Here is a 24,135-nt window from a genome sequence, read left to right on the forward strand (position 1 = left end):
GATGAAACTATGTTTGAATTTTCAACAAACCCTAAAAATATGCAAGATTACATATGAGAAGAAAAATATTGCATACAATATATATGTGAATATGTAATAAATAGAAAACAAATATAGGTATATGGAGACATGTCTGACATTAGAAAAAATGTTTAAACCAGATAAACAGAAATGTTTCATCAACCACTGATATTAAAACACACTATAGAACACTATCCCTTCATTTAACACCATTAAATTCAGTGATATTTAAAATTTAAGAGTATTATCACAGGTGATCGGCAAATTCTAGGATTCTAAAGGCAAGAAGACAGGGGCTTTCTAGAAAAATTCCTTCAAGAATATTCACAGGAAAGGATTAGCAAGGAAATATGAAGTCCTTTTCAAAAATAAACTCTAAAAAATAAAAATAAAAAAACCTCTAAATAGCATATTTAAGTTATAGTCATTTTTGACTAGGAAAAATTTAATGATTGAGGAAATTCTGGAATATGGTAATCTACAAAGTTACTATATTAGAAATGAATACGAATGAGACATTCAAGTGGTGCACAAAATAAAAGTGAGAAACCAAAAGAAAATTGAGTGCAAACGTAAGAATTTATTACTGATTTATGAGAGAAACAAAAATATCTTTCAAATGGATATTCAAAGTGAAAACATAACTGGTTACAAGAGTTAGCATCTTTAAAACTATTATAGAAAGAAATAAGTCCCTTGATAATTGAAGAAAATCTCATGCTATAATGTAATATGTAACTGAAAAACATGGTATATATTTGGTCCAGACCCTCTATGCATTTTGGGAAAAACACATTATTTAAATTAAAAAGATTTCTTTCTGTGAGAGTGTGTTTTATCTCTGAACCCATTCAGAGAATTCCTCTCAGGTCTTAACAGAATAACGTGGCACTTAGGGGCAAAGATGCAGCCCAGCTGCCCTGAACTGGTGGCCAAGATGGAGAAGACTTCCATGGCCACCATGACCTTCCCCTTGGTGCTGTGGTACACAGGGAGGAAGGTAACCCACACACTGCAGAACACCAGCATGCTGAAGGTCAGGAACTTGGCTTCATTGAAGGTGCCAGGTAGGTTCCTGGCCAGGAAAGCCACAGCAAAGCTCACCAGGACCAGGGAGCCCAGGTATCCCAGGACACAGTAGAAGGTGGTAAGTCAGCCCTTGTTGCACATGATGATGATGCAGCCATGTTCAGAGTGTGCATCTGTTTCAATGTAGGTTGGATTTGTGCCCATTCAGACTCTACAGAGAGTGAGTTGGATCAAGGAGCAGATGGGGATGATGGAGTTAGGTGCCCCTGATATCAGCAACTGCCTCATCCTTCTGCCTGGAGCAGTGACCTTAAATGCCAGCCTCACAGTGATAGTTTTGGCCAAGACAGTGGAAACAGCCACCATGAACACAACTCCAAATGTGATCTGGTGGAGGATGCAGGTGGCTGTGTTGGGATGCCCAATGAAGAGCAAGGAGCAGAGGAAACAGATGAGGGAGATGAGCAGGGTGTAATTGAGATCTCAGTTGTTGACCTTGACAATGGGAGTGTCTCGGTGCTTCACAAAGAGCCCAAGAACACTAGCTGTGAAGACAGTGAGACTCAAGGTGGTGCCAGCCTGCAACTTCCCCATGGAGTCTTCAAGAGCCAGGAAAGTCACAGAATTTTGGAGGGAATGGTTCTGCAGCACTGTAGCATATTGATCATCAGGACACTTCACTCACTGCTCCATATCTACAGAGATTATCAAATTGTCATTAGTTGAAATTCATTATCTCTCTTCATTCATTCACTCACTCATTCCAGAAAATGGGCAGGGAACAAAGGGAGGAGGGCTGGGGAAATGATGAAAAAGAAAGGAAAAAAATAGAAACAAAGTTCTGTAGATAAGACAAAAATGAGTTGAAGGGAGGATAGGCAAATGATAAAAAATAAGGATCAAGATATATCATGAACAGGTACAAATTCTCTGTGATGAATGTGATCATTAGGTATACTTAAAGTGTACCAATAAAATTAATTTAAAAAAAATTCATAGGACTTCTTGAGCCAAATTGTCCCTTTTTTGTTTGTCTCTTCTTTGTTTTCCATGTAATGTTTTTTCTTTCCTATTTTAGGACCAATTATTGAATTTGGGACCATTGTACTGAGTTTCATCCCCAAACCTTAAAAAAATTAAAAGTTTTGAAATAAACATCACAAAATTGTCAAAGCTATATTCAAATTTGTGATCCTTTTGTCTCAGCCTCCCAGACTGCTGGGCTTCCATGTGCATCTGCATGCCTGACTTTTCCTTTGATTTTCTAGATACCAAGCAAAACAGTGTGTCCCAATTCATACTGCTCTCTTCTGTATTGTTCTGCATTTTCAAAATGTAAGGAAATATGTGCCTGTTAATAGCAAATCACTGCAAGTCATGTTTTATAGATTCAATCAATGGACAACCATTTGAGAAACCCAAATAATATACTAAGTTCTAAGGATATGATGAATATTACATAGTGTCCATTAGGATATGTTCTCCCACTCCCATGAACAGTTGCAGCTTTCATGAAAACATGTATTGGAATTTGTGTAACAATTGAATTGAATCTGTAAATCCAGTTGAAAAATACTAGCATCTTCCCATTGCTGAGCATTTTGATCCATGAACATGCTCTCTTCAACCAGTTACTTCAACTTTACTGCTAGAAAGTTTTTCTATGCTTAAACGTGGTATCTTTCAGAAACCTATTAATATTACCTGCATATTTAATACTCTACTATTGATTAAATGTTACTTTGTACAATACCAGATATGAAATATTAATGACTGAGCTGCAGAAATAGGTTATTTTTCACCTTAATTGATATTCCATCACTAAACAATCTAATTGTTAATTTATGTGGGTTTTATACTTACACACTAACACCATAGGAAAATTATCTCAGATGTATTCTTTTTTTCCCTGTACATGATTATTTTTATATGTGTTTCTGAGTATATGTATCAGTAGGTACACGTGGCATAATATGTGGGAGAAGGAGTTATAAGGAAAATTGTACTATGATTTTTGCTTTCAAAATTTAACCACAAAGTGTGTTGTTCAATTTAGGGTTGTGTGAATGTCATTCTTGGGGGGGAAACAGTTTCTTTCTATGTTTAATTTATGAAATGTTGTTTTGCTTTAGTTGTAAATCACAGAAAGGATTTCAAATTTATAATTTTCCTCATTCATTGATATTATTTCTTTTTTCATGAACGTATTACAGTAAAGTATATTTCATAAACTGAATTTGGTCATGGATTCCCTCCTTAGGATATAAATCTCAATTTGGAAGAGAATATATCAATTTATTTCCTAAAATAACCAACCTATCAACTTAGCTTCTTGTAATGACATTGGCAGCTGTGGATAATATAATGTAGCTTTAGTCTCTCTCTTAAAAAATATTAATTTGTACATGTTTGCAGTACATACTGAGTACATTGACTGTAGGGAATTGGTACATGTACAGAACACATCTTAATTTTCCCCCTCCCCTCCACTTCCCTTTTGTTGTGCTAGGATTGAATTCATTTATCTTGTAATTCCTTATCGAGTTAATTATTGTATATACAGACTGACAACAGACTAATGGGCCACAAAGCATATAAAACAAATGACAATTATGTTAAGTCAAGGAACACTTTCTGATACATTGTCGATGCTAAAATACAATAACTTTATTTCTCTCTCTTCTTTCCTTGTGATTATATTTTATTTAATGTTTTATATATTGAGTTTTTTATAGAAGAGAAACTATACAATATTTATGCATGTGAGCCAGACTTACTTCACTTAAAAGTATGGTCTCAAGGTGGACCTATTTTGTGACAAATGGCTCATGTATCTCCATCTTTAAGGCCAGTACTACTCCATTGTGTATAAATACTATATTTTGTTTAGCTTTCCTCTTAACATAAATTATTTCCTCTTAACATAAATTATTTTCTGACTTCATTTTTCTCTGAAATAGTTTAACTTAGCATCAGCATGTTGTTGAATGCATTGATAAGTTATACCATCCCTAGTGTGTATATATATATATATATATATATATATATATATACACACACATATATATGGAGGAATTAGCATTCTATTCATATACCTGCCTGCCTATGTTCACTGTGCACTGGTATAATTTTTCACCTTTGAATCCTCAAAGCATTTATTTTATGATATTTTCTTAGTGCCTATTAATTTCATTTAACATTGGATTTCAATGCGGTATTTTTTCTCTTTTTTTGATACTGCTGATTGAACTCAGGACCTTGTGGCTGTGAGGCAGGTGGCAGAACAACTGAGCTAAATCCCTGGCCCTCAATGTGGTATTTTTCTACATGTGCATAATATATTTTACCCCTGCCCTATCCTCCCTTACCCCCCCACACACTTATTCCCTTCTCCTTCTCTAATAATCACCTCCGTCACTCTTTTATGCCACCTGTTTTGATTCCACATATTATGAGAACATGCAGTACTTCTCTTCATGTGTCTGCCTTATTTAATTTTACCTGAGGATCTCCAGTTTCCTTCTCCTGGAAATGTCACAATTACACGTTTCTTAATGGCTGTACCCTTCACTGTGTTTATATACTGGATTTCTTTATTTAATAACCTGAAAATAGCAACCTTGGCTGAATATTGTCTATTATACATTATGCATGTTGACCATAGGCAGGCAGGTATCTCAGTAGGATGCTGACGAATTGCTTCATGTATATACTATGGATCATATAACTCAGTCTATGTACATATGGATTTTTTTTCACATTTTAGGTATACAATATAATGCCATTCATCATTGGAAATTTGCACCTTTACATGATCTCTCTTGGTTCTTACTTTTTCCCCATACCCCTGTCTTCCCTTCAACCCCTCCTTCACTCCCTATTTAAAAAGACTTTGCTTCCAGTTTTTCATTTTCTCACATTAATTCCATTCCCTACTTTCCTTTCCCCTACCCATCCCACTTCCCCCTCCCATTTGTCCCTTTTCTTCCTATTTCACATTATCTATTATACCTTTTAGTCCTTATTTACATTTTCAGTTTCTCACACTAGAGAAACTATTCGGTATTTACACGTGTGTCTTATTTATTTCACTTAAGAGTATGGCCTCAATGTGCATCCACTTATCTATAAATGTCTCTAATTTCTCATTTTTTAGTCTGAGTAGTACTCCATTTTATATATTTTAAAAACCCCACATTTTCATTACCCAGTTGCCAGTTGATGGGAAATTAGGCTGCTTCCAAGTTTTAACTATTACAAACTGTGCTGCTATGAATATGGGTGCACATATATTGCTGTGGTATGATTCTTTTAATTCTTTGAGGAACACACCCAGCAGGGGAATAGCTGGGTCAAATAGGACTTTCAGTCCTAATTCTTTGAGGTATCTCCATAATGATTTCCACAGTGGTTGCATCAGTCTACACGCCAAGCAGCAGTGGAGTAGTGTACCTCTTTCCCCACAGCCCTGCCAGCATTTGTTATTGGTTGATTTCATGATAGAAGCCATTCTTTCTGGGATGGGGTGGAATCTCAGCATTGTTTTCATTTGTAACTCTCGAATGACCAGTGATGTTGAGCATTTTTTCATACACTCATTTGCTATTTCTACTTCTTTGTCTGAGAAATGTCTGTTCATTTCAGATGCCCATTTTCAGATTGGGTTTTTTAATTTGGGGGGGGTCTGATTTTTTAAAGTTTTTTATAGATTCTAGATAGCAGACCTTTGTTTGAGGAACAGCAGGTGAAAATTTTTTTCCCACTGTTTCCTCACACTGTTGGTTGTTTCTCTTGCTGTGCACCTTTTTAATATGAAGAGATCCCACTTGTTGATTATTTGTGTTAGTTCATGGGCAACTGAGGTTTTGTTCATAAAATCTTTTCCTACACCAATGTCTTCAAGAGTTCTACCTAACCTCTGTTCCAGCCAGTTCAGCATTTCTATTTTAATATTTAGATCTTTAAGGCATTTTGATTTTAGTTTAGTGCATGGTGAGAGATAGAGGTCTGGTTTTAATCTTTGACAAGTTGAAACCCAATTTTTCCAGCACTATTTATTAAAGAGGCTATCTTTTCTCCAATGAGAGTTTTTGGCTCATTTGTTGAAGATGAGGTGGTTGAGTGTGTTTGGAATTGTTTCTGCAACTTCCAATCTGTTCCAGTGGTCCTCAGGTCTGTTTCTTTGCCAGTACTGTGCTGTTTTTAATCACAGTAGCTTTGTAGTATCGTTTCAAGTTGGGGGTTATGATACACCCTACCTTGTCTTCATTGCCTTGTATTGCTTTTTCTATTCTAAGTCTCTTCTTGTTCTGAATGAATTTTTGCATTATTTTCTCAAGGTCTGTGAAGTATGCTTGTGGAATTTAAATTGGAACTGCATTAAATCTATATAGCAGTTATGGAAGTATGGTCATTTTCCCTATGTTGAGTCTTCCTACCCAGGAGCAAGGGATGTCTTTCCATTTTTTGTCCATTTTCTGATAATATCTTCAATCTCTCTTTTAAGAGTGCTATAGTTTTCAGAGAAGAGATCTTTGATTTCTTTTGTTAGGCTAATTCCTAGGTATTTCAGTTTTTTGGATGCTATTGTGAAAGGAATTGTTAGCCCTATTTCTGTCTCAGTGAGTCTGTTGTTTGTGTAGAGAAAAGCAATTGATTTTTGTGTGTTGACCTTGTATCCAGCTACTTTACTGAATTTGGTTATTAAGTCTAGAAGACTTTTGGTGGAGCTCTTGAGGTCTTGTATATAGAGTATAATGTCACCAGCAAATAATGACAATTTGACTTCTTCATTTCCTATCTTTATTCCTTTTATTTCTTTCTCTTGTCTAATTGCTGTGGCTAATGTTTCCAAAACTGTATTGAACAGGAGTGGTGATAGTGGACATCCTTGTCTTGTTCCTGATTTTAGTGTGAAGGATTTCAGTTTTTGACCATTTAGTATGATATTGGCTCTTGGTTTTTCATAGATGGCCTTTATCAGATTGAGGTAGTGACCATCTGCTTCAATTTTTATAGGCTTTTATCATAAATGCATGTTGGATTTTGTCAAATGCTTTTTCTGCATCTATTGAGATGATCATATGATTTTTGTCCTTGGTTCTATTGATATAGTGTATTACATTGATTGATTTGTGTATGTTGAACCATCCCTGCATCCCTGGGATGAATCCCACTTGATCAGGGTGTATGATCTTCTTGATGTTCTTCTACATTCTATTTGCCAGTATCTTATTAAGGATTTTTGCCTCTATGTTTATTAGTGAGAATGACTTATAGTTCTCTTTTTTGGTTGGGTGTTTCTCTACCTTTTGTATCTAGGTGATGCTTGCTTCCAGGAATGAATTTGACAGTATTGCTTCCCTTTCAATTTCATTGAATAGTTTAAACAGAAGCGGCAGTAGTTCCTCTCTAAATGTCTTGTAGAATTCAGCACTGAGGCCATCTGGCCTGGCCTTTGCTTCTTTCATAAGTTTTCAATTTTGTTGATTGATATTGGTTTGTTTAGAATTTTTAGGTCATCTTTGTTCAACTTTGGTAATTCATATATATTTAGGAATCTGTCCATTTCTTCAGTATTTCAAATACAGAACTCCAGCCTTTTTCTATATCAATATTCATAAATATGTACCTGAATATATATGCTATGAAATATGCATTTGTCACTAACAATAGTTTTGCTTTGGTTCTACTCACAAAATTTGGTGTCATGTATTCAAGTACCCATGCTTATTTATTTCCATTTTGAATCATTGTGTGAGACACAAATTGTTGGCAATTGTTAGTAAGAAACAACAAGGGTACACAAAGTTATATTCCTGAACTAATTCTTCTCTCTTTGTCAACACTTCAAAAACATAAAAAATACCATGTCCTCAAATTCTGTAATGAATGCATACCCAAATTATTTCTCAGGTACATCAACAGTCAGGTATTTTTCAAAGAAAATTTGAAATCCTACTAAGTATGTTGCAAAATCTAAACACATGTCAGCCCCAAAATCAAATTAGAAAATATCCACTAGAAAGGTGATTCAACCAGGCCATCCTTTATCTTCAGTTCAAGCGTTTCCCAAGTCATGCGTATGGTATGCAAAATCCTTCAGTATTTGCAAATTTGTAACTTTTCTATACAGTGTTTCAATTCTTACCCTCATATTATCTGTGTTTTTAGGATATAGAATTTCTTTTTCAGGAATTTAGATAATAGATAAAACAGAATTTGCTATTTTGGCCACATCTGCTAATCCTAAACAAGAATTTATGCCACCTTATTTTTTTTCTTGTACAATACTGAATGAGTCAATTTCTGATCCCTTAGAAAAAACAGCTAACATGGACAATTTAGAGGAGAAGAATTTTATTTTAGCTCAGGTTTTCAGTGCACAGTCAGTGGATTAAATGCAGAAATGGCATCATGGAAGAATCAGGACAGAAGACACCTGCTCGTCTCATGGGAGCAGAGAGAGAGATAGAGAAAGACAAAGACAGAAACACACACAGAGACAGAGAAAAACACAGTCAGAGAGAGAGAGAACTGGTAGGAAGACATGCTCTTCCAGGTCACACCCTCTGTGAGTCATGTCTTCTGACCAGGACTGCTCCTAACAGTATGTGCAGCTATGGATTTATCACTGAATTAACCCACTGATGACATAGTACCCCTATAATCCAATGCTATTCTATACACAGAATTGTGGGACACATTTTATGTAAGAAACAGAACAAATACTAATGCTACTGTCCTGTGAAAACATCTCTGACATTCTCCTAAACATATGGCTATCATCACTCATTAAATCCCTTAGACTGAATGCATGTCATCCTACAGCTCTCTTGCATGAATTATGAGTCCTGATGCATGTTATTTTCCCTACTGATGTGCAACATCTAGGACAGCAGGGATGACATCCTAGTCATTAATGTCATACTGTACTCTAGGCATGTTGTACACCAAAGAAATATCTCTGTCTGAAGACAGACACAATCTCTCTGAGCACCTGCTTTCTCTAAAATCACTGCTAGGTCCTGAAAAGTAAGACTATTCTGGAGCTTCATCTCCAGTGTATTCAAAATGAGGTTTCACATCAAGTGAGCACATGTTGTTTAAGAATATTCTATGTTAGCTGAGAGACAACCTACAGTGTGGGAAAAATTCTTTACAAGCTTTTCCTCAGACAAAGGTCTACTATCTAAAATATATAAAGATCTCAAAAAAATCAGATATCCCCAAATATAAAGACTCAATTAAAAAATGGGAATCTGAAATGAACAGATTTCTCAGACACAAAAGTAAAAGCAGCAAATAAACATATGAAAGAATATTCAACATCACTGGTATTTGAGAGATGCAGATGTAAACAACACTGAGATTCCACCTCACCCCAGAAAGAATGGCTGCTCTCAAGAAATCAACAATGCTGGCAGGGTTGTGGTGAGAAAGGAACCCTTCTGCATTTTGGATGGGAGTGCAAATTGATGCAATCACTGTGGAAATCAATATGGAGATACCTCAAAAAACGAGGATTTGACCCAGATATTCCTCTGCTGAGTATTTTCTCAAAAGCATTAAAAGAGTCATACCACAGTGATATATGCTCACCCATGTTTATAGTGCCACAGTTTCTAGCAGTTAAACCTTGGAAACAGCCCAATTGCCCATTAACTGGAGACTAGATAAAGAAGGTGTGTTTTTTTAATAAAATGGAGTACTACTCAGCCATAAAGAAGGAGAACTAGAGACATTTATAGATAAGTGGATGCACATTGAGGCCGGCCATACTCTTAAGTGAAATAAATGGCACACACATGTGTAAATATTGGATAGTTTCTCTGGTGTGAAAATCTAAATGTGCAAATACAGATCAAAATGGATACTTGATATTGTGTAGTAGAAAGAAAAGGTCTAAAGGTGTAGGGAAAGTGGGAGGGGTAGGAGAAAGGAAAGAAAGGAAAAGAAAAATTATGAGGAAAGGAAAAAATGGAAACAGTCTTTGTAAATAGGGAAGGGTGGAGGGGTTGAAGGGAGGGTAGGGGAATGGGGAAAAAACCCAATATATATCATGTAAAGGTAGAAGATCCCAATGATGAATGTAACTGTTTTTTATAGCTAAAATGTACCGATAAACTTAATGGAAAAAAAAGAATGCTCTGTGTTAAGCTTCGCGGTGCAGATGGAACTCAGAGACTACGGGGAAGGGAAAAATGTTCTCATGCAAAAAGGACTTTCAGTGGGTCTAGAAAACAAATTTAAAAAGCCAGGTGGAGTTTTATATATCATGATCCCAGATACTCAGTAACCTGAGACAGGCTGGTGAACATTAGCAAGATTTTTTCAAAATAACAAAATGAAAGGAGGTAGCGATAAAGCTCAGGGCGAGGGCCCCTCTTGGTTCAATCTTCATCAATGCCAAAAGGAAAAGAAAACATAAGAAATAAAAGTGAATCTATGAGTATGTATAGTACAAGGGACAGAGAATGTGTCTTTAAAGGGATAATAGTTCTAAGTTGAAAGAATAAATTTTCACCTGATAGAAGGAAGAATTTTGTCATTCACAGAAGAAAGAACTTGATCATAGTTGTTCTCTGAACAATTTTTTTCCATTTCCTGGATGGATGAGGTGAATACAAAATGAACATGGGGAATTTGTCCCGAAGACACACTCTTACCAGTGTCGTTGGTGATCTCATTCTCTGGGCAAGGGGTGCAATGAAAACATTAGGCAGGTTTTCTCTCCTGAGGGGATTTCCTGAATCCAGGATGACAACTCTCAGTGCATACAGAGTGTGGAGTTTGAGGGAAAAACATATCTTGGTGAGGTGTTAGAATTTTTTCCCTCCTTCAGAGTTTGAGAGAAATGTGTATATGCAGAAATAATATATATGTGTGTAGATGTCATATTTAACAACACAATTCTATAAATATTTACAACATATAGTGAAATGAATATGTCCCTTACCAATTTATGGAAACCTTGGTAAAATTGAAAATTGATATTTGTAATTCATATAATTTCCATTTCCTGAGAAAAATATGGGATAGACATTCTACAACCACATGTTGGGTTTTTGGTAATGTAGTACATTATGATTTTTTGTCCAACATACCTCTGTAATTCCTGTGGCCCACTCAATCATATCATCAGACAAAGACAATTGCTGGCCAAGAGGACCACGTGAGCTAAATGTACCCAATTTAACTTTAAGTCTAAGGCCTTCTGGAAAATTCCAAAAGTTGAGAATGTCATACTCTACATCCAGTTTCCGTGTGTCATTCAAAGTCACTTGGTCTCCAGCAGGGTTGTCAAATTGGAGGTTCTTCAGAAAGGGGTGCAGCTAAAAAAGACACATCCTCTGGTGAACAGGGATTCATTATCCAGACAAAAAAATAATTAGGGAAAGCTCCCAATTATCTTTAATCTTATTTAAGAATGCAAATTTTACACTGGCAATTAATAAAGTAGAACGAATAAAATCTTATGGAGACAAAATGTCCTACTTTTCCCAAAAAGTCAATCAATCTCAGGAGTAAAATTCATAAACACACTTATAGAAATAAAGTTTCCATGGGCGTTAGAAAAATTAGTATTTGATATTTTAATAATTTTCTCTCTTGATGTTCCAACAGCCTGGACTTGCAAAATGAAGTTGTCACTAGCCAAACTGATTGTAGCATGGAGTGAGAAATTTAAAATAATGTATCTAATATAGGGGTTAGCACCATTTAAATCCAAGAATTAGGTCTGTTCTTGCCCTTTAAGAAGTTTGAGGAAAATATTGAGATTTTATAATAAGACAATTATCTAGGTGGACACTGAGATCTTTTAAACAAAATCAATGATCTTGTCCCATATTTTTTTTTTTTTTGATGCCAAGGCCTTCTTGGCAAGTGAACATTTCTTCCCAGGTCAATATTTACCTCCTTAATCATAAGCTGGTGTGTACTCACCTGTACTTTTGGATACAGTGTTCTAAAATTCTCTGATGAAGCACATGCATATTAACTTTAAAAAGGCATCTTGGTGACATTCGCACGTCATTACAAAAAAGATGATTTACCTGCCAAGGGGCAAACACCATCACTTCTTTGTGTCCCATTGGTGGCCACTGTGCTTATTGAAGGAGAATCTCATGGAGGGCATGGGCCACACCATACACAGCATTGTATATATTGTGACTCCAGTCGGTCATGGCTGTGTCAAAACAATTTGCAGGCAGCCATGCTAGAGAAGGATTAGGTGTACAGTCTCTCAGTGAGCAGTCACAGAGAATGAGCAGTGGAAATTATTGAACCAAAACTCAGTGAAGTAAAAGTCTTCTGGGTATTTGAAGGGGTTGGCTTCTTGGACAAAAGTTTTGAAACCAGAAATTTTCTCACTGTGGTTGGAAAAAATGAGAGTCCCATAGAATGAACTAAGTATGAAATTTTCCCAGTCATGTCAGCATGTCATTGTGAGTTTGTGACCCAGACTTTGCCCCTTGGTAAATAGTGCTCTATACCATACTTTACACCATGTGGAATTTCAGTGTCATAGTAAATGATGATCACATTTACATGTGATGATTCCTTAGTCAGAATAGTATGTTTCTGTGTGACTGTCTCATGTGCCCTAACATTTCTCGAGATCTTTGACACAAATGCCACACAGATTTTGTTCCTGTACATCTCTCTTGTCACATCTGAGAGAAACTGAAGACATTTTGGACCTTCCAAAATGATCAGTCCCACCCAGGTCCAGCTGAAGTGAAGCATCAAGGAAACCATAGCAAAGGTGAGAGGTGTATCCTTTGGAGCTACCTGGTAGAGAGAAGGAAACTGTCCATTGTTTCTTAGCATAGGGGTGAAAGAACCAAATGTAACCTAAAAGGAAAGAAAATAGGAAGGAATACAAGTAAGAACATGAAATCCAAGGACAGCCTCATGCCTAGAGAATACTAAGTAAAAGCTGGAAGGAGTAGGAGGAGACACCTATTTTTACAGTCTTTCTAATTATCTCATTTTTAGGAAACATTTTTGTTTTCTTCTCTCCCTATTTTTTGCTGTAGACAAGGAAATTGTAAGCAACACACCAAGTCATTGCATACTTATACATTCAAATGACAAACTGGTCAAGACTTTTTTTACCCAGGATCCTTCTTCCACCCTGATTAGGCACCTAATAGTGTCACCAGCAAGACATGGTTTCATCTTTCCATGTCTCACTCATCCTCACTTGTGGAAACTTGTACAGCTCCAGCAGGGTTCCGATTTGCACAGAATATCCCTATAATGTTCCTGTTAGCACTGCTATAGACTTGCTCTCTCTTCCACAAGAGTAATTAGGGGTCTCATCCCATCCTGTGAGCAAAATGACAGAACTCTCCAGTACCCTCCAGTGACCATGAAGGTAATTATGGAACTCATATCCCAGAGGTATGTTGGGTAGAAGCTGTGGATTCTTGATGATCTCTTCTATGGCAAATATGAAGGCCAGAACACTGTGGTAGTGGTTGCATGTATACCTGCATAGAGAGCATACAGGTCTTTATAGTAAATGCAATCTATGGTTATATTGCAATCCAGTACAATAGTATTTATGAATAGAATGCTCATGTTCCTCCCCTTATTCATGTTTTAAGTTCTGAGGCAAAAATGTAAGATTACTAGTGGGTACTTTTGAGGAGGTGTAATCAGGTTTTGGTGAGAACTTGATGTGATTTCTCATAACTAAAATCATTGCCTCACAAGATCTCAGGACAATCACTTCACGGTTCCTCTATGTGAGGACACACTGGGCAGACAGCCACTGATAAACTAGAAGGCAGGTGCTTTTTCATTTTCTGCGCCACATGTATTAAATACTGAGAATTATTGTTTTAAACACTCAGTTGCTGGTATATTTTACACAGCAGAAAGAATTCAGTCAATATCCTAAGGTTAAGCAACCAGAAACATAATTCCATCTTTGAATAACTGGCCTCCATAAAGTCTTAGATTATATAGTTAAACAAGTCATACTTAAACACTTCTTATTATAACAATGATATGCATGAAGGTGGAAATACCAATGAAAATAATGTTCCATGAAAGATCTGAGACAAATTAAGAAACACATCCATGGATGATTATGGTGCAGCAAAATGCTGCAATTGAATTTCCTAAACCGTTCACTCATCACAGTTATGCATCTGAAATTCTGGGCAACACGGTCAAGGGAGGGGACATCAAAGTCCCAAGGATAAGCTATACTACAAAGCTCCAGTGATAAAAGCAGCATGGTATTGGCGAAACTAGACTTGTAGATCAAAGGAACAGAATAGAAGATGCAGAAACAATTCCAGGCACACTCAACTATGTTATCTTTGACAGGGGTTAAATCCCTTCCCTGGATGAAGGATAGTCTCTTTAGTAAATAGTTCTCGATGACCTGACTATATACATGCTAATGAGGGAACCTAAACTCATATCTCTTACCATGTACAAAATTATAATGAAATGGAGCAAAGATCTCAACATTAGAAGTGAAATCATCCACTGGAAGACAAAATAGCTCAAACACTTGAAGACATAGGTGTGGGCAAAGATGTTCTCTGAAAAATCCCAGTTGCACAAATAATATTACCAAGTAGCAACAAATAGGATTATATCCAATTGAAAAGCTCTTCACAAGAAAGTAAATCACTATAAGAGTGGAGAGACAAGCTACAGAAAGGGAAAGATTTTTGACAGCTACTCTTCAAATGTACAGCATAATACTAACATAGAGAGTATGTAAAGAACTTCAAAAATAAATCCCTAAATTTAACAGACTCATTCAAAAAACAGGCATCTGAAATGAATAGACACTTCTCAGATGAAGAAATACAAACAGCCAATAAATACATGAAAAAAATAGTCAATATCACTGACCACTATGGAAATGCAAATTCAAACAACATACTACATTTTGGGAAGCCTCTCAAGAAAAAGGAACCCATCTTCAGTGTTGGTGGCAGTGTAAGCTGGAACAATCCCTAGGTAAATCAGTGTGGAGTTTCCTCAAATTCTAAAAGTAAAAATTTCATTTGACTGAGCTACTCCCTTTCTTGTTATCTTCTCAAAAGAGGTAACATCTTATACTTATGGTTATAGTCACGTAATTCATAATTGCTAAATCTTGGGAACAGCATCTATGTCTGTCATCAGAAACATAGACAAAAGGAAATGTGGTATTCATACACGATGGAGACCTACTTTGCTGGAAAGAAAGCTAAACTTGAGTCATTGGTAGGAAAATGGATTCACCTTGAGAAAATGATGTTAAGTGAATTAAATCAGATAAATGAGCTTAAAAATCACATACTTTATCTTATGTCAAAAATTCTACATATAAATAATGTGTGAAATAAAAGCCAGATAATAGGAAAGCAGTGAGAAAGAGAGAGAGAGGGAGGGAGAGAGAGAGGGAGAGAGAGAGAGAAAAGCTATTCTCTGTAAATCTAGCATGGACAATATATGTAAGAGAATAGCTTGTCTTGACTTAGTACAATTGTCTTATGTGTTTTATATGTTTTTCTTCCTTAGTCTGGTTGTTACTTAGCATAAATAATAATGAGCTTTATATGGACTTAGAAGATAAATAAACAAATCTGATGCTCAGAAAATAAAATGGACTGGGGAAAAGGAAGAAGAAAGAATTGAGGTGTGTCATGTGTGTACCAATTCCCTACAATCAATGTACTAATAAAATTAAAATTGAAATAAAACCTATTTGATTTTGCATTAAAAATAAAATTAAAATTTACCCAAGTGACTGAATTTGAAAATGTGAAGGTGAAATTATACAAACAATACTGGGCTTCCACAGAGTTGAAACAGAAAGTCCAATATACACTGAATCTGGAAGGATTTACAGATCAGGGACTTCTATATGTATATATGTCAGAAGGGAAATTGGACATGGTGGAGCACACCGGTAATCTCTGCTTGGGGTTAGGGCCCTGAAGGTGGATGACTGCAAGTTCAAGCCCATACAGACAGTTTAAATCTAAGCAAGTGTCAACTTAAAAAAATAAATTAAAACAGGCTAGCAATCTAGGTCACCACGAAGGTCTAGGTTTCAATTTCCATTCACAAAAAACAATAAGTGTAGTCATCTAGTAATTTCTTAGTAAAAAGTGAATGTATGGAACACAAAATGTGTTTTCTATTAAATGAACAAGAGCTTGCTCTAAATACTCAAAAAATTTTGAGCAAAGGATTATATTACATAAGTCACTACAGCAATAGTTTCTAAAAATATTCTCACATTTCTGCAAGAAGAAAAACAACATGCTTATTCAAATATAGGGAGCATTTGATACTATCAGGCAACTAGTGAGAGATACTTAATATTAATACTAGTATTTGAATGTAACTAAAACAAAATCTCTGTCCACATTCATCCGTGTGGGGCAGGACAAAAAGTTAGATATTGTATCCTTCTTGGCTTTATTGTTGGGTAATGTAAATATATATCCACACATAGCATTGCATCCCAATAAAACATATAATTACTATTTGACAACTAAAGAAGAAAATAAAGATAAACAGACCAGAAAGCCTTTCTATTCAATACTTACTTCTCTTTAAAAAAACTCAATGAGTTACAATGAGAGTAGTGGGAGGGCAGACGTACAATTTCACCCTCCTTCCAGGAATGCACTGCACACAAAACTACTCCAACCACTTTGTGCAGATTCTGTGTTATGAAAACTAGTATAAGTCTTCCAATTGATAGGGTGTGACCTCCTTTGCATATTGTGGGGGGAGGCATCTTCTGTGTTATATTCATGCATATATTATTGTATTCTTTTTTTCTGGCTATAAAAAAATAGGAAAGATTAACAGCTATTGGGGATGGGTCCAAGGGAACTCAAAGCACTAGCTTCCAGGTGTGTTCTCCAGTGGAGTCATGGATAAGGTTGACTTCTCCCAGCAGCAGTGTGTGGTGTTACACATGGAACCCAGCCCACAAGGAAAGCTTCCCCAGCTCTGTGTTCAGAAGGTTTTGTTGTTGCGATGGCAGTCATTGTGGTGGTGGTTGTGCCCCTTTGTGGGAGCCTCAGTCATGCAGATCTTTGGATTAAACATAAGGCTGACTTGACTCCCTCCTGAGCTGGCACTAAAATCTTTAACCTTCAGGCTTTGTATGTGTTTCCTTTTTCTTGTTAGTATATATTTTGTATAAATACTCCTAAGAAGCTGAGTATCAAGAGCATTTTGAAAATAGGACCAGGGCAATATTTCTGTGTTATCATCAGAATTACTTAGTATCACTTTGGAGTTTCTAAGCCGTAAAGGAAATATTCAGTAAAACAGATAGGAAAAAAGTAATAGACTGGACACATACACATTAGTATTTCATAAAGGAGAAGATTGTTCACTTTAAAAATCCATGAAAAAAATCTGATTAACCAAAAAGTGCGTGAGCCAACCACAATGTTAATGCCTGAGAACTATCAAAATTTCCAATATAAAATTGCTATATTAAAAGATTTTGGTGAAAAATAGTATATATACCACAGCAATACTTAACAAAATTAATGATACTATTGTAAAATGGGAAGAAAATGTTCTAATAGGAAGGAGAACTTAGTGAGGGGGTAGGGGAAAAGGAAGAAAAGGAAAAGAAAATAAATAATAGAACTGAAAAATGGAAAAAATAATGTTTGCAAATACAGAGGGGGAGAGGGGTTGAAGGAAAGGGAGGAAATTTGGAAAAAAAGAAGAATAAAAATATATCATGTACAGTTTCAAATTCCCTATGATGAAAGTGATCATTATGTCTAAAACATACCAATGAAATTAATTTAAAATTTATGATAGTACCTATAACAAAAATATAATGCACTAAGAAGGACAAAAGCATCAAAGAAAGTATTTCATGCATGTTAACACTCACCTAAAAGTTCTTTGGAAGTTGTCACTACTTTAATTAAAAATAGAAAGAAGTGAGATTTTTTTTAGGGCAAACATAGAGATTTTACTTTTAAAAGTAATATATTTAGAAGTAATTCAGAACAATATGACATTATAATTTAGGGAAAAATGCATTTTCTATAATGTTTTAAACAACCTGAGAATGACGGAAAAAATTACAGATGCAGTAATGCAACAAAATAAGAAGAAAAGAGAAATGAGCTATGTGCAATTTTGTATTAAATAACATATGTTTATACATGTGTACTGCTTATAATAAGGAGTTCATATTACAAATCAGTAATCAAAATAAATTTATTTATTTATTTGGAAAGAGAATCATGCAAAATGTAACTGCATTTATTACAAAATAAATTGAAAAAGCACTAAATAATTTTTGAATTAATATAGACTTATTTAATAATACTTTGGAATGAATGGTAAAAAGAAGAAAAAAACAAATGATAAGTGAATTCTTTGCTACCTAAAATTTCCTGTTCTTTCTGTTAAAAATGATATATGCAAAATATTCATAGCCCTGTTAATCATTTGAAAAAGATAGCATATGGTTCGCCAACTTAGTCTTTACTTAACATGCAAAATATTCTTGAACTAGTGGAAAGGCTTATAGCAAGATATATAAATGATAAAGAAAAAGCCATCAAATAAAATATTCTCAAGGTAATATGTGTAATATAATCAATCCAACTATTAAAAATAATGCAGATATAGCAACATCACAGCATTTGCCAATATCAATGTAGAGCACTTGCTACAGGTGAAGATTAAAGAACTAATATTCCCCTGTATGATTGGTATTATATTTCTGGATTGTTGCTTGATAGTAAAAACAAGTTTTTAAAAGTATAGATAGTTTCAATCCCAGTCAAATTCATTTTCAGCATTCATTTGCTTTAATCTGAGACAATACATCTGCATATTAATATATTATAAATGAATACATATATATATATCAAACATCAAGAAATTTCCACAGTATGGATACATGGGATAATGAACAATTTAGAAATTTAGGAAGTTGCAAATTGTGATACAAGGTGAATTTGCTGGCCTTACATAACATATCACGGAGGCAGAAGAATTTTCACAAACTTATTGATGTATATGTCAACATATATGTCATTTTTGTGTAAGAAAAATGGATTACAACATCATAGAAATAGTGCATCCAACTTGGAATTTAGTACTTATATATAGAAGCAGAAAAGGCTAAGATATTTTTGTGATTCTTTTGATTATTACAGCAATGGCATTTCTGAAAACATGGGCCATATCCTCCTGTAAAACATGAAACTTATTTGCAATAGACTGTTAATATTCAAACACATTGGGTGGAGGAGACTGGGTGGGTGGTCAGCGAGGTCAGTGTGGGGCGGACAGAGGAGCATGCAGAGGGCAGGGATTGAGTAGAGTAGCCGGAGGGTGAGGGGCTGGCAGGGGAGCAGGTGGTGCTGGTGGAGCCACCTGCTTCAGACACTTCAGGACATGGATTGAACTGGGAGAGACTCAGCCAGGAAGCCGGGCCAGAAAGGTCACCATGCAGTGCCCTGTGTGACAGCTGTCAGAAGAGGAGGAGTGAGTGGGTGGAGCCGAAGCCATGGGCGGAGCCAGTCTGACTAAACTTATGCTGAAGGGATGGGCGAGCTGGCAGGAAGAAACCCAGTGAGTGGAGCCCAAGGGACCAGAGTGGATCCAAGAGAAGCTGTCCCTATGTCCTGAGCTGGAGCTGTGTGGGGTGGAGTGGAGCTGCGCAGGTGAGGTGAGGTGGGCAGCGCCTCCTGGAAGCCTTGAGGGGACTGCTCTGGAAATCCTGTCGGAAATCACCTTTGAACCACGCCCTTTGAGACCCAGGAAAAAACAAATTTATTGCTCTCCCCTCGAAGAGGAAGAGATGTAATCTCAGAGGACTTATTTCCACTGGTGGCCTCAGTTTCTCCTTTTATAAACATAAGGCTATGGAAGGAGGCAGAAGGCACCAGTTGCTCAGCCTCCCTTGTTTCCACCCAGTCATGGATAGTGTGAACTCTCCATTTATTCATGGGTTGGGAGCTGCATCTTCTGGTGGCATCTATCTCTTGCGTCCACTTCCCCTGGGAGAGTCCTGGAAAATGTCACTTTAGAGACTTGTTTTTCTGGAAGGATAATTGTCCCTCATTCTTTCACGGAGCCATCTGTGAGGTCTGGAGGTCATAGGGTAAGTGTTTGATGTAAATCCACAGGCTTAGGCCTGGTCAGGGCCCCAAAGTTACCTCATTTACATCCACATGTCATGGTCCTTGGGCCTGGGTAGTGAAGAATCATAAGTGGCAGGTAGTCATGGTCCATTCCAGCACAACATCTCATTGTTGGCATTTGGAAATGAGGTAAATTGCTCACATGATGCCTGCTGGTTTGAAGCCACTCCAACTTCTTTATTCACCAAAGAGGGCTTCTTGATGGATGGGGCACAAGATCTGTATTTTCACAGTATGATCATTTAGTCTTTTGTGGAAAAATACTCTCCTTGTTCTTTTACATAAAACAGTATTATGTACAAAGCACTGTTCTAGGCAGCAAGGATAATAGACACCTGCAAATCACCCATGAATCCCTGCTTCTGTTCCACTAGAAGAATGCTGCTCCAGTGGTCTGACCCAAGAATGCAGGCAGTAAGCAGGCCTGGGGGACTGATGCCTCAGGCATTGATCTGTTGTCACCATCCATGGCTCCATTTCCACTGCTGAATTTTTCCAAACCACTCTGATCATATCACTTAGCTATCCAAACCCCTTTCCTGCCTATGACATAAACAGGAAGTGGCCCTTCCCTTGCTACATCCTCATCATCCCCTCATATTTTAGGAACACTTGGTGCTCACCCCTCCAAGTAGGTACAGCTGCCCTCTGCTCTATGTGATCCCCGCCCCTTCATAAAAGTGCTGAACTACATTTGCGACACCAGAGAGCACCAGAATTGTATATAATTTCTTGGCTAATAGCCACTGGAGTCTTGGTATACTGGCTTGGTTAATTGCAATTTTAGGAATCCAATTAGCACTTGTTTTATAAGTAGCCTAAATTTTTAGTGTAATTCACAGTGAATTTTATATGTGCATTTAGTTTTTCAGCTCTGAAAAGGAAAAGAAGTACTATGACATGCACTCCCCATTGTGTTTTACTACATCCTTTCTGTGGAGACCAACATCCACAGAATTTCCTTCAGAAGCCAAGTAAAGGTTTGAATTCACTCATGCTTGGTCCTATAGCTGTTGTTGCTGGGGTGTTTTATGAAACTGTGTCAAGGTGGGAAGCATTCCTTTCTCTTTGATATGTGCTGGATTTGGTAAACCAAGAGCCAATTAAAGGATTTTCCCCCCAAATAATCTCATTTATTTTTTAAACAAGCAAATACTAGATATAAACCCGATATTCTGTTCCACTTTTTTAAAGCATAATTTCTTTTATTTCAAGTATATAAGATTGCACACACTCATTTTAGGAGGGGTCAACAGTGTTGTGCTGCATACAAAATCAAAACAGTGATGTCACTTGGTCTCTGTCAACATAGCATGAAGGGACATTTCATCCTTTGTCTATTATTTCTCTACAAAGACAACTATTCGGGTGAGGAAAATAACAAAATGATACCAATAGTGTTTATTTTACTTCACAATTTAGAATTTCTATCTGCAATCCTGGAATATGTACACAATAAGTTATAACATAAAGTGTCTGTTTTTCCACATGAAGCAAATATTGTCACAGGGCAAATGGCTAAGAATATTAGTGAGTTTTCCCAGAATGTTCTAGGAATATTTCAAGTGAAGTTACTGGGCCTGAGGGGTCCATTTTAGAAGTGGCTCCTTACAGTTTTGTCTTCTTCCACATCTCAGTTTCAGTTTCTTCCTCTGTAAAATGATGCTCATGATCCCTTCTTCCTGGAATTGTGACAATTCAGTGAGATCTCATGTGTGAAAAGGCTCTGAAGGCTGTGCTGCTGGGGGCAGGACAGATGGAGGCCTCTGTTATACCCACATTGCACTTTGGGTGGTCGGGAATAGGTGCCCATTTCTACTACAGTACCAGACCTGTGCCAGGGTGCATGGTTTGGTGAGTTGAGCCTGATTGTATTTTAGCACCATTGTGCTCCTGTCCATGTAGCCTAGGACACAGTTTGCCCAAGAGTTGTGTCAGTTGTGTGGCTAGAAGCCAAATTCATAAAAAATAACCTGCTCTGACTGCCTCTCCCAGACATTGTCACTCTCTGCTTCCCTGGGGTTGCAGTGGAGCCCAGCTGCTGCCCACTGTCCTGTCCAAGTGATTCCCTGGAAATCTCCTGTGTGAAGATCAATGCCCACAGCTCAGTGCATTTGCAGTTCTTATCTTCCAGGGCATCACTTTGTGCCTCCTCCCACACTGGGAATCTCCATTTTTTTCTGAAAAATGAGCTTGTTTGGAAATATACTGTGCTGCCTCTTTCCTACTAACACCTGCAGGTTCTAATTAAGTCACTCAAGGAACAGGCCATCACACATAGGATAAGACTTGATTGTTGTTCACAAGACTTTATTGAAGTTGGTTTTAGAATGACCAAGATCCCTCCTATGTTGATAAGTTGAAATGTATTAGAAAAATCAGCTGCATTCCACTTCCAAGAGGATGGAGGCAGAGATGAGGACTTCATCCAGCCTGATTCTGATTTCTAACCTTTAGGAAACCAATGCTTAGGACTCCCAGGATGGCTGGGATGGCTATGATTTGGAGTTCAGCTTTCATCACATGTGTCACTTGTCTACTGGGCAGTCACTTGAGCAGCTTCATCCTCTCTTTGAGGTAGCTATCTGTACCCAGAGTCCCATCCCTGAAAATGCAGGAATTCCCCAAAATGTGCCCATCTTTTTACCTTTGAGAGGCTATAAGAGAGGAAGCCATATCTGGTGAGTTAAATGGTACTTGGAGGAATGGAAGCCCTTTCCAGTGCAGAGACAGCAAGCAGTGCTGCAATAATAGTGTCAACTTGAATAAGAATTGCCTAGCAAATTACATTACAATAGTTCTGGTTGTATCTGGATGACTGTTTTAAGTGAAGAGTGGAAGAACCACCCTGAATGTGGTGGTACCAACCAACAGGCTTGGAGCCTCAATGGCATGAAAAGAGAAAAAAGAAGGAAGTTTCTGTTTTGATTCTTCAGAGGAGCTCCAGTCTTTACCTTCAACTTTGGACCTCCATCTCCAGGCTTCCAGTGCAGATTCTTCAGCCTTCCAGCACAGAACCTTCAGCTTCCTGATATGAACACATAGGGGTCTCTGCAGTGAGCTCCGGGTCTTCCACCTTTGACTGGATCCTCTCCAGGGTGCCCATGGATGGCCTTTTACATTCTCCAGCCCTGACTCTCCAGGTGGAGATACATGTGGCCAGCTCCAATTTCTCTCTGCTTTCTTTCCACTTTCTCCCTGCTCTCTCTGTGGACGTGGTGTTAATGAATAATGCATCACATCAGCGCTGCTGTTTACTGATCCTTTACTAGGCTTGAGCCAAGCCTGCCATGTGCATTGCTTTGTTTATTCCTCCCACAACCTGACCAGCAGATATTTTTATCCCCATTTGCAATGAGGAAACTGAGGAGAGTTGAGTTAACTCACCCAAGGGTCAGCCACTCAGGCCAGGTTGTGAACCCAGGTGTATTAGCCTATTGGGCCTGCTTTGAAGCCATGTCGCTGCATTCCCAGACTCAGTGGATGAAAGGTACAGCAAGTTCATCTCCAGCCTGAGGGAAGATCAGGAGGAAGGGCATGAAGGCAGGATGGGGCAGAGAGTGCCTGTTGGTGGGCGGTGAGCTGTTTGGCCTTGCTCAGTGGGAAGAAAGGCCCGTGGATGAAGCAGAGGCCCCTGAGAAACCATGACAGCCAGGGAGTTGTGCATGCTGTCCCCTTGATTTTATGTTATAGGGCTGTTTCCTTACCAGGCTGAGCCCAGACACATGCTCTCTGCATCTCTGAATCTTCTGGTTGTGCCTTGAAACTCTCTTTGGATGTGGGTACCACATGGGGCATTCTGAGCCCACAGGGACAGTGAACTGCCCTGGGACAGAGCAGGCAAGGACAGTCTTCTTGCCTCTATATTTCCCAAATCAATGTATATTTCACCTTGTATCACTGCAGATTCCAT

The 24,135-nt window shown here is 37.4% G+C and overlaps 1 pseudogene across 1 annotated transcript; it reads right to left on the bottom strand.

Moving 5' to 3' along the window:
• Nucleotides 1-591: 591 nt before the first annotated feature.
• LOC147820565 (vomeronasal type-2 receptor 116-like) lies at nucleotides 592-24,135 on the bottom strand (annotated as a pseudogene). The gene is made up of 6 exons (XR_015448398.1): nucleotides 23,930-24,135; nucleotides 13,418-13,550; nucleotides 12,108-12,909; nucleotides 11,155-11,384; nucleotides 10,719-10,840; nucleotides 592-1,745 (listed from the first exon to the last, which is right to left on the bottom strand). The product of XR_015448398.1 is annotated as a vomeronasal type-2 receptor 116-like (transcript).

The sequence above is a fragment of the Heterocephalus glaber genome, unplaced genomic scaffold, assembly GCF_053883595.1.
Source record: "Heterocephalus glaber isolate CG9 unplaced genomic scaffold, H.glaber_assembly_v1.0 deba00001859, whole genome shotgun sequence".
Lineage (NCBI taxonomy): Eukaryota > Metazoa > Chordata > Mammalia > Rodentia > Bathyergidae > Heterocephalus > Heterocephalus glaber.